The sequence below is a fragment of the Buteo buteo genome, chromosome 11 (genome assembly GCF_964188355.1).
Source record: "Buteo buteo chromosome 11, bButBut1.hap1.1, whole genome shotgun sequence".
In the NCBI taxonomy this organism is placed as follows: Eukaryota; Metazoa; Chordata; class Aves; order Accipitriformes; family Accipitridae; genus Buteo; species Buteo buteo.
This window is the reverse complement of record NC_134181.1, coordinates 3,816,756-3,828,360: the sequence shown is the minus strand read 5'-3', so window position 1 is coordinate 3,828,360 and position 11,605 is coordinate 3,816,756.

Sequence of the window (11,605 nt, the reverse complement as noted above, 5' to 3'; positions counted from 1 at the left end):
GGAGTTTGAGCACATTATCTGGTACTGCACTTTAGCTATGCCCCCCCCCAGATCATCCCATTAGTGTGGATGCTGCCCCTTTTTCTCCCTATGCATGGGCTCCTGAAAGCAATTATTATTAGAGCTGGTAAAGACCTTCCATTTATCTTTCATCACTTTTTCCTCTGTTAAATCTTTCCTTCACTCTTTCAAAATTTTGTGTAACGTGAGGAGGCAGGATCGATGCAGGTTGGGCAGAAAAGAAAACGAGAGATGTGCCAGCTTGTCGCTGAGTTTGGCAGCCACAGGGTAAACCCAGGACAGGGCAAGGAGGGACTTCTCTGTCCCTTCTGCTCTGGGCCATCAGATAAACCAGTAGGCAAAGCAAGGATGGGACAGATAACTTTCATATCCCATGTATGTACTTAGATACCTATATAATATACATGTTATATGTATTCTACACTATATATACACATTATATATATTATATACAATATATACACACACATATATATACACTAGTAGCTAATTCTCAAAGTATTGCAAAATCCTATTTCCGTAACATGGTATGTATTCTCTCTCTCTCAATGTGTGTTGTAAATACCACTGTGTTTTTTCTTCCCCCCCCCCCCCCCCCCCCCCCCATTTTTCCTCTATTTGCAGTAGGTAAACCAGTGACACTGTTTCTGTGAGACTGGTGGGATTTTTCCCCTGGGATTATTGTTCCACAAGCAGAACTACCAACAGCTAAAGTGTAACTGCCCTGACTGTCAAGGTAAGCGAGCCCCGAACTTTCTAGGAAATTTTTGTTGAAGTGGGCAAGTACACAACCGAACCTGGGGAGGAGGAAAAAAGGAAAGAAGAAAAATTGGGGTTTTTTTTGTTTCCTGCTCTTCACTGTTTAGCAGCACGGATTCAGCTTTGTCAGAGTTTTTCCAAAACATCGTTAGCGTTCAGAATTGAAGTTTGGTGTGAGACCTAATTTTTTGCCCCCCTGTTACTCTAAGGCAAAATCATGCAATGATTCAGGTTGAGAACGGCATCTGGAAGCTTGCAGATGGTCACTTTGGAGTCAGAGAACCAGCTGGAGGGTGCTGAGGGATGTTCCGTATTTCATTCAGCCTAAATCATTGTGGTCATATTCATTCCAATAATAAAAAAAATCCCTTTCAAATAGGTCTGCGAAGAGCAGAGATGAGCTTCCTCCTTTGTCGCCCTTTTCTCAAACTGTGTCCCAAAGGTATCGTTATGGTAAGGACGTATTTCTGAACGGGCTCGGGTCTCCACGTTAGGAAGGATCTTGCTTGTCACAGGACTGGGCACAGGGCTGAGAAGTAGATGATGGAGAAACTTGGTTCAGATCCATGAGGTCGTTTTGATAAAATGAAGGGTTTTTGTGCAATTTGCCAGCTAGTGTGTCCCTTTCGATTAGATTTAGACTGGAGCTTAATACTTTTTGCATCCGTATAGTCTTACTGAACTAAGTGGATCAGATTATGATTTGCAAAACCCTCCTCATTTCAGTGCTATTCCCTAATAAAAGGACTAGTTCAGTGTGATCACTAGTCATGTAAATTGGTTTATGGCATAAAAATGCATGTCAGATCTGTCCTTGAGCCTTGACATTTACTACATATTTGGGTTCAGAAGATTTGCTAAAAACTGTGCTTTGAGGGAAATTTGACACTGTGGCTACTCATGAATAAAAAAAAGAGGACTGTGTCATTTGCTGATTAACTCCAATTTCTAAATGATTCATTTGATGTCATGTACTCTTTAAGATATGAAATCGGTCTAATTAAAGACAGATGTGCAAAATATAGCCTATATGATGGATATAAGGAAAACATACTTTTCCATGTGAGTGGCAAAGCCCGCAGCCACAAATACCTCTCCAGTCTGGTAGCCTCAAAAATGCATCCACAAATATTATTCATCTCAGTGGTCTGCAAAGATTTATCAGGGGTTATAGCTTCCTGAAAACATCTGTGAAACTAGGAGTTTTGTATATGTGTGTATTTGTCACTCGGTAAACAGCCACTTTCTTTTACTATACCCACTAGTCTAAGACAGCAGCAATTATGAGTAAGGCAGTCCGGAAAAGACTGAAGTGTTCAAAAATGGATATTATGGGGAAAATATAGCTTGATGTTTACAATAATTTCTCCAATTTAAAGTCATAAAAAGCATCTTTCCAACACGTCAATATGTCTACTTACCACTTTTTTGTGGGAGAATCTTTTAGAAAGAAAAATCTGTCTGAATTTGCCCCAAATACTTTTAAAAAAGCTTCTCATTTTGGATGAAGAAGGCAGAATATATCCTCCTATAGATGAATGCAGTAATCCTGAAACTCCAGGAGTTGAGTAAGAGGCATCTGGTATGCATTGATTTTGATGAACAACCACTTCTTGGTTTATGGATGTTGTTGACTAACTATGTTATATCAGATTTCTTCATGGTCACTAAGGCATTTTTAAAAGATATGTCTACCAGTAACAAGAAAAAAGAAAAAGTCCCTATGGGATGTAGAACTGATAGCTTGTTCGAGATGACAGATAAAGACTGTAAGGGTACAAATATGCACCCCAACCAATACCAGCATTTCTTTCCCGCATTCCCGCATTTTCCAGAGAGTGGAGTGCCGTTAATGTTACTCAGAGCTTTGGTTTGTGAAGGCACCACAGCATAAGCTACTGAATGACAGTGCTGGATTAAATATTTGCTGATGATTCTTATTTTCTATCTTTCAATGTCTAGCTGCGATGGATATTTTATAATGACTGCTTCTGCATGCGCAGCTGTGGAACAGAGACATGCAGTGATTCCTAGGAACTACTGGGTTTTCTCATCTCCTGTTTTAAAAACAGATAAAATGGGGGCTGCTCCTGTGCCTCAGTTCTCTAGACTAAACTCTCTTTTCCTATTGATTTTCTCATTTTTCTTTTTGCCTTATCCCTTTGATGTTATCCATTAAGACTCATAGATATTGTCCCCAAGGTCTCATTAATTTCTATGCGATAACCATTTCAGATAACCCATCATTAAAAAAAATATTAATATTTCTTTAGGTTTGTGCCTGCTTCAGCTTTCCAGTCCCCTGCATAACTGGAAGGTTTTTTTCTCCAGAGCACTCAACTCATGTTGGCTGAAGATCTTTCCTTCTTACCCTGGTGCCGAGCTCCAACACGATCTTTGTGTGTGTGCAAGAGCTGCAAGATCAGACTTGAAAATATATAATGGATTATTGCAGCTAAAGAGGACTTGACCCGTTTTGGGTATTTTTGTTGTTTTTTTTTTTTTTTTAAGTGGTATGTCTTTTATCCTTTCTGAGCTTTTTATATTTGCACTTGGTTTGCATAGAAGACAACACTGAAAGGAGTAGTTTGGAGGAACTCCATATTTGTCCTGAACTATTAATTTATCTGAAGAGTGGCAAAGCTTGAAAATCTAGGGGACAAGAACAGAAACCAAAACTACTCGACAAAATGCTGCACAATTTCCCTGCTAGGAACCTTGCTTTCAGCTTCGCTGTTTACTGTAACACAGATGACGATTCATATGAACACAGCCAAAGGTCAACTCATTCTTGATGCTTCTCTGGAACGGAGCCAAAAATCTGTTGGTTTCTCTCTTGTAACAAAAATATAGTGTGAAGATACAGAGGAGAATGATTTACAAAAAGTTTACAACTGGAAAAGCTGGACTTTGGGGAAATTTTGGTCCTCATAGTGGTAAAGCTGGACCTAGATTCCACCACAGAAGTCTTAAAATACAAAAGAAAACCAAGGAACAAGGTAAATGTTTTTAGACCCAGAACCAGGAATTTGTAAGATACAAGCCAAACCCTAAGTCCTGGGTTAATTTTGGGGAACGTTGGAGATGATTACACTTTAAGATATATGAGCATGAATTTGACAGAAGAATACCTTAAAAAGGGTGCTTTATATGATAGAAAAGGGCTTATAAAATAATAAAGGCATCCCCTAAAATAGAAAGAACAACAGCAACATAAACCACTCATCGTGCTTTCAGTGTGAAGTGAGAATTTGCACTCCTAACCTCCCACATTGGATCTGGGTCCTGAATAGCGTTTCTGTTTTCTCTTCAGCTGAGCTAATGACAGATCTGAAGAAGTGTCAACACGGCAGCCGAAAAAGCTCGAAGTGGCAGGAATGTCGTTCGCAGGGGAGATGGGAGTCATAGCAAATACTCTTTTCAAGGTTGGTTACTCCTGACTAATGGCATGTCGTTTTCGGCAAGAAAAGCCAAAAGCTTGCCCGCAGGCAGCGGAGTGCTCCAGACGTGTCCCATGCCTACTCCAAGGAGTAGCGGGTGAGGTAATGCTGCTCCCCTCTCCCTGGCTCCTCTCCCCTCTCCTGCTGCCAGCCCCGCGTCAGGCTGAGGTATTTGCTTTAGTTAGAGGTTGATGTCACCTGCAGCTGAGGAATCCAGCCTAATTCTTCATGGCTCTGTATGTCGTTTTCTCTGTTGGCAGGGGGAATTCATCTTCTGTGGCTTCACCTTCCCCCCAAAAATTGCAGGTTGTGTAAGTCACCTACGTTCCCCACGTGCTCTGTTTAGAGAGATTGGCATCGCTATGCAATTCATCCCTGGTCCCTTGGAGACCTGTCTTAGTCTGGGATGAATCACCCTCTGGACATAGGACAAGAGGAATCAGCCTCAAGTTTTGCCAAGGGAGGTTTAAATTGGATATTCAGAAAAATTTCTTCACTGAAAGGGTTATCAAGCGGTTGAGTCACCATCCCTGGAGGTATTCAGAAAGACATGTACATGTGGCACTTTGGCAGTGTTAGGTTTATGGTTGGACTCCATGATCTTAAAGGTCGTTTTCAACCTAAATGATTCTATGATTCTATGACATGCCAATTTTTCTTTAGTGGCTGTAGAGATACTGACATTTCCAGTCCAGATATGAAGCTTTAGTCTGGGATGGCAAAAATTAGGAGAACTGAGTTGCTCGGTGTGGTAGACGATGATCTGGAGCAGGTGGTCTGCTGCAACCCCATATTTCTCTGGCTGGCATAAATCTGGACTAGTGTGTGGGGAAACAGCTCATCCCAAGGGCGATGAAGTGGGTGAATGAGGGAAGGACTGGAAGGTTGGGTACTTCTCCTTTGTTTTTTTCCATATGTTTTTGCTCTCTGGGTAGCATGCTCCAAAGTATGTTTTCCACTTTCTATTCAGTGTTGAATACATTGACAGTTTGGAGGAGTTTGGGCTGGGTTGGTCTAAGACAGAGCAGAGCTCGGCCCAAAGTCTTGCTTTCATCCGAGTATGGATTTTCTCATGTAAGCCCAGCCTAGGAAAGATTCCCATGGAAAAGAAGTGTATATCATCTTCGTAGGAAGTGAGGGGAAACAGAGCATTTCCCTGCCAGAGTGTGAAATACTGTGAAAAGTCTCACCTGTGAGACACTAAAATGTGTTCATTGACATAAGTTATATGTTAATTTTGGTGAGTGAGCTGGAGTTTGACAAACGTGTTAATGCTTTCATGAGTTGATGGTGTCAGATATGATCTATTCTGAATTTCTTATCTTTTTATACAAAATGTGTTGTTCCCCCAAATTTGTTGGTTTTGCTACCTGGGCCATGACTTTCCTCTTAGTTATAGAACGTAAAATAAAGCTAATTATAACTTTTGAAATCTCAGCCATATGCACTGAGCAGAAAGCAAGTTTCTAAGAGTCTCAAATTCAAGTCAGAAGCTGGTACAATGACTGATGTTTGCAAACAAAAATAAGAACCAAAATGTTTTGTTTCTGTCCTTTTAGTACTTTTCATTTTATTCATTACTAAATATTTTAACTTCCCTCCCTTCTTCTGTGAATTTCAAAGTTCAATTACAAATGAGAAATCAGTTTGAAACCAACAAGTATTCTTTTCCCCAAAAAGTATTTAATGAAGTTTGTTCCCTTTTTTTCATCATTATTTCAAATGTTGATTAACTGATCTCTTTCAAGAAAGGAAAAAAAACAAGGAGTCCTCTGAAATATCCCCAAGGAATACCCACTGATAGAGGTATTTGTTGATGTGAGGAAAAATATGCTGTTTCAAAAATATTGCAGGCATTTCCTCTTTCTGAGAACTTACTCCTTCTTATGGAAAACAGAGAAGTTCAGACTGGTGCATGCAGGCATCAGGTGTTTTCCATGAAGTGTTTGCCAGCAAGGGACAGGTTTGCGAAGGGCATCAGGCTCCAGGAGACCCCATATAGACTGGGAAATGAGGTTTTGCTCAGATTTTACTCAGGTGTCCAAAAAAAGGGGATTTATTTCTGAAATACCAGTGACCTATGGCTACATGAAAATATCTTTGCAAATCCAGTTGTTAGTCCCAGTGGGAGCTCCTGTTTCTCAACAGATCTGAAGTTCAGGCTGTTTCATTTTTAGAAAACTAAATGAGCACTTAGCGCTTCTGAAATTCTGGCCTTGGCCAAACACACTGTAGCCAAGAACGAAAGTTATATGAACTCAGAAAGAATAAGCCATCAGGTTAACCTTTGGTCATCAGAAGAATGTGAAAACTCTTATTTATTCCCCAAGACCAATTCAGTTTTCATCTGTGCTGAACAGTCAGTGAAATAACTGGGAATTTCATGAACTAACCAACCTGAAATCACTGCCGGCAGTAGGGTCTCTGTGCTATTTGTGCTTGATAATTTGGAAAGACCTGAATCCATCATTCAAACCTGTTGGAATAAGTTTTTTTGGTGGGTTTCTTTTGTTGTTGTTGTTTGGGGATTTTTTGTTGTTGTTTTTGTTTTTTTTTTTTTAAATCATCCTAAAGGAATTTTTTCAGCATACTGATTGGAGCTTGCTTAACTTTCTATTTTCCCCAAAGAGTTGCTATGGAAAATTGAATCTAATTGATCTAAAAGCAAAATGAGTACATGCTAAATGAATGTGTTTGGCAGCAGTAAAGCAAAATAAGTTTGTCTGGAGGGAAAGGAGGTGAAAGTCCTGATCCTCACGTCTTTTGCTTTTCTCCTCTCCATCATCCTGTATGATAGGTGATGTTATCCCATGTCCATCACATCATTGTCCATCATGTCATGTCCATCATGGGGAAGTCTGTATGGTTAATGTCAACCCTGCTGGAGATGCTGTCAAGAAAATGGAGAAAAGCTTCTGTCCTTGCTCAGATTTTGTTCACCACCTCAGGGTGTGTCTCATGACTAGTCCAGAAATTTGGTATGTCTAAACAACCCCAGATTTGGTGGGTTGGGACTCTAAAGGATCTCTGTCATGCCTGGAGGTCTTTGAGGCACAGCTACTGATGATGATGGGTTTCCAGCAGGGGATGAAGTGAGAGTTAATGCAAAACTGCCCCCAAGCCAAACCCAACATGTGTTGAGGGTTTTGGCTAAATTTTTTTTGGGGGGGGACATGTTGTTTCTTGGTCAGTTGCCATTAGCTTTAATGGGAATGGTATTAGCTGGGGATGGAGGGGCCTTTTGGGAACTGTAGAGGAATGAGCAAGTGGTAAGACTGGAGCCACATCTCATTTCCCCTCCCTTGTTCACATAGCTCTTCCACAGCACTGGAAGAAATAAATTGTTCAGCTTTGACATCACTAATGGAGTGATTTGCCTTTGTTGGGTTTCCACCTATTCAGAGAGTGGAGGAGGCTGGAACCGACGGTGGTCCATATGGCTGTGCCCAGCACCACAGGATGCTGAATGTCAGCCTTAATCCTCATCAGCATCCTCCACGATCAGTCCTGTGACCTTCAGCTTAGGCTGCCATGATGTTGATGCTCCTAGTGACTGTCCTGCTTTTTAAATGTACAGTGAGTTTAAAACACAGTAAATGAATTGGCCTGATGCTTTTTTGAAAAATAGAAAGACACTACCCAAGAAATTTCTTAAACTGTTTTTATTTTATGCATAATGACTACACAGACAAAATGTTTTTAGAAGATACAGCTGGAAGAACAAGCAGCTCCTCACTATACTGTGAAAGTCACAGCACTGTGGAGATGTAAGGTTCATTATAATAAGAAATACCTGAAAATGGAAGGAGATTTTGCTGCTAACTGTATCATAAATATTATTCAGTGATATATATCATAAGAAACTGCACCCATGAAACGAGGGAACTGACTTAATAGACATCTGGTCTAGATAAATTTGTCACATCTGCCATTGTAATTATACGCTAATGGTATGATTTCACACTGCTTATAATCTCAGAAGCATACTGTTTCTAATTATACCTTACCCAGAATAAAAGGCCTTACTGGCTTCTGTCTTTCAATTATTGTTTTTATCCAGACACCCTCTCTCCAAGTAGGTAATTTTATGGCTACCATTGCTTCTGGTACCTGAGAACCACCTGAACATTGGTGGATCCCTGCAAGTTCAGGCAAGAATGCAATTGTTGGTGCATTTCAGATGGAGAAAATCTTCAAAACAGTGGTAGGGCTTTTAAATGTGCTTCCAAGAATAAAAAAAGGAAAACTTCTGTGCCAAAAATACAGCCAGTGGCTTAAGTCTGGCTCATCATTTTGCATAGCAACAAGTCTTTCATTAGGTTTTAGAGTCTCAGAGACCTCTCCCTATGTGCAGCATGGAGTTACTTTCCTTTAAAAGCCAGCCTCCAGGGATCAATGTGCAGCTGCCATAGCTTGCAAACATCTTCTCCTACCACTTACCTCTCCAAAGAAATGTTGTTTCTGATGGCTTGCTTGTGATACTTTGTGTTCTCTCTTAATTAATCAAAGAGTTCTTACCTTTTCTGCACTTCATCTTATCTAACAAGCATTCCCCAAAGCATCTGAATTTTATTTCTAGGAATAAGCGTGTCGTCTTATTGGGACCATGTGTTCATCAGAGCCTGCCCTCTGTCCTCTCTGCAGCACATATGAGAAACCATATTGATTCATTCCCAGAGCACTATCTTTGAACATTCATACTATTTTTATTAAACATAACTCGTTTTTTTTCTCCCTTCTCCCCTTTCCCCTGCACCCTCCAGCTATATCCAGCCTCGCTGAGTCAAAAAAGGAATAAATGGAAAACATATTAAAAAGAAGCTTATGTCCATATGGAGGAGGATTGACATCAATTTGCAAACTGGGAAGACTGTGTTATACCATCCAGTTTTGCCTTTGGTTCTACATACACCCAAGATGCCTGTGCAGGTGAGCCAATGCCCAAGCACCCAAGGAAAGGACAGACACCCCTGGTCCTGTCCCCTCGTTGGCAAACCAGCAAGGTGTTTTGCAAAAAAATGCAATTATCTCTGTATGCAATGCACTGTGGTCAACTCACCTACGCAAGCATCAGTTTTGTGGCCCAGAGGGAGGGCTCTTACATAGAAGTTCTTCCCCTCTTGTAAGGCCGCTTGCTAAAACTGGTGTGCGGGGCATAGCAAACCCAAGGGGGAGTATTTGTTGCTGTTGCTAGTGGGGTTTCTTCTGGGGTCCGCAGCTGGGTGGCTGCTCCCCCCTCACAGCACGGGCATCTGCGCCGAGCACATGTTCCCCACTCAGGCTCTTCCTCCTCCTTTGGGTGAAAAAAGGAAGCCACATGGGGCAGGCAGATGGTTTTTTGCTTTCCTGTTCCATTCTGGTGAAAACTCTTCAAACCCATAGATCTACTTACTAGGTTAATATCTCTGAATCATGTTGGAGTTACCTTTACCTGTGGTCAGTACTTGGCTTATGGAAGGACCTGAGGAGCCCCATCTTTTCTCTGCACTGAGAGAAGATTAGAAACAGGTAGTGGAGAAAGATCAGAGCCTGACTTCAGCCCCACCAGGTCTCCTCTCACCCCAGAATCCAGGATTTTCTCCCAAAGCCTCATACATTCAATGTCGTAGCCCTTGTTTTGACCTGGTCGGCTCTTCTCGGCACTGGCACATTGCAGGGAGGGCCAGAACATCTGCAGACACACACAGATGTTGCTGAAGTAGCTCCTGGAGAGGTGACATGTCTGCAGCCCATGGGGAGCTCAAGTCCTGGGAAGAGTGTCTCAGCAAAGAGCTGTTGATCAACCCCACAGATCTCTACCTTCAACTCTTTTCTTACTGTTTCCACGCTTTGTGAAGGATTTGAGATCCCTCCTGTCCCCAAAGAGCCTCTTGTGTCCTTGTCATATGTTCCCACCAGAGACTGACCGACCGAGGCTGATGCGTGTCCTGTGGACACTCTGGGAGATGCTGGTGAGAAGAGCAAAGGAACTGCAGGTTTGCTGTCCTTCAGGGTGATGCCAAAGGACCGAGAGCCAAACACCAGCCCTCTCCCACCTGCCACCAGCCTGTTTCCCACATCAAAGGGAAGATATTTTTTGTCTAACACTTGCTTGAGGTCAACTGGAGAGACATCTCTCCCTAGCTCCCCAGCTGGTCTGCTCTCTCAGGTTAAATCACGGTAAGGTAATGAAGAAACCAGCTAGAGATTTCTGGCTCTTGGCTGGGACAGGTGTCCACTTCATTGCAATAATGAGCAGTGCTGAGCAGATTTGAGGGCACCTCAAAGTGAGCTAGATTTCTCCTGATGTTAATAAAACTCAGTCCCAGCCTTGAATAGGTCACAGCTGAATTGCAGCTGTGACTCAGAAAGTGATGTAAGAAAGCAGGAAGAGGAAAAAGAAGAAACTGTTCAACCCTCAACAAAGTTTTAATACTCTTCAAGGCTGCTTTTGTGCTGGAGTGGTTTGGAACAGGGTGGTGACATCTGTTTGAAATAGATAGAAATGCCGCGTAGTATCACTCCAACACCACCTTCCATAACAAGTCAGTCCTGATTATGAATATGGATGTGATGTTGAAATCTGGTTGTGAACTATGAAATTTGCTCTATAACCTTTTCTCGTTCCCAATACCCTTTTCTCATTCCCAGAATGAAAATGATCCAAGCGCGTCCTCGTTGCCCAGCTTTCATTGGAAATAAGTCTTAACTCACTTCGGATTGAGAGATCGAGAACATTGAGGGATCTCTAAAGCCAACAACATCAGGATAGGAGCCCAGATTTCTTCTCTCTGGGCCACAACTGCCCAAAAACAAGGTAAATACCAATATGGCTATTTTAATGGTGAGAAACCCATACGAAACCCCCTGGAATTGTACAAATGTGAGAACTCTTAGCTGCCATAGTAGCAGAGTGCTGAGAATCTGGCAGGATTGTGCCCACAGCTCAGTTCAAAAAAATGTGTTAGATTAATAAGCATAATCAAGACTGGCATTGAGTAAGAGGCAAGAACGACTAATCAGATGCTAACTTAGCTGATGCTGGCATTACTGAAAGCCTGGGGGCATAGTCCAAGGATAAAAACATACCATCTTATCTAACCAAGGAGTCATTTGTGTACCACTAGTTACAACATGCTCTTAAAAAAGGAAAGAAGGAAAAAAAAATATCTATGGCACATGAAATTATTTTATGCCCCAGAAATGATAAGAAAATAAAGCTAAGTGTTCCTGCACCCAATCTTTATAGGGGAAAAGCCTATCTAGAGTTAACCCGTTGCAATGTCCACTGTAAGTCCCTAGGATATGGAAAAATCCATTTAAAAAAAAAAAGTGAAACGGGGATGAAATCAAAATGAGTATATCTAAGACATTTCAAAATTCAGTTTTGGCATATTTCTTGCTAT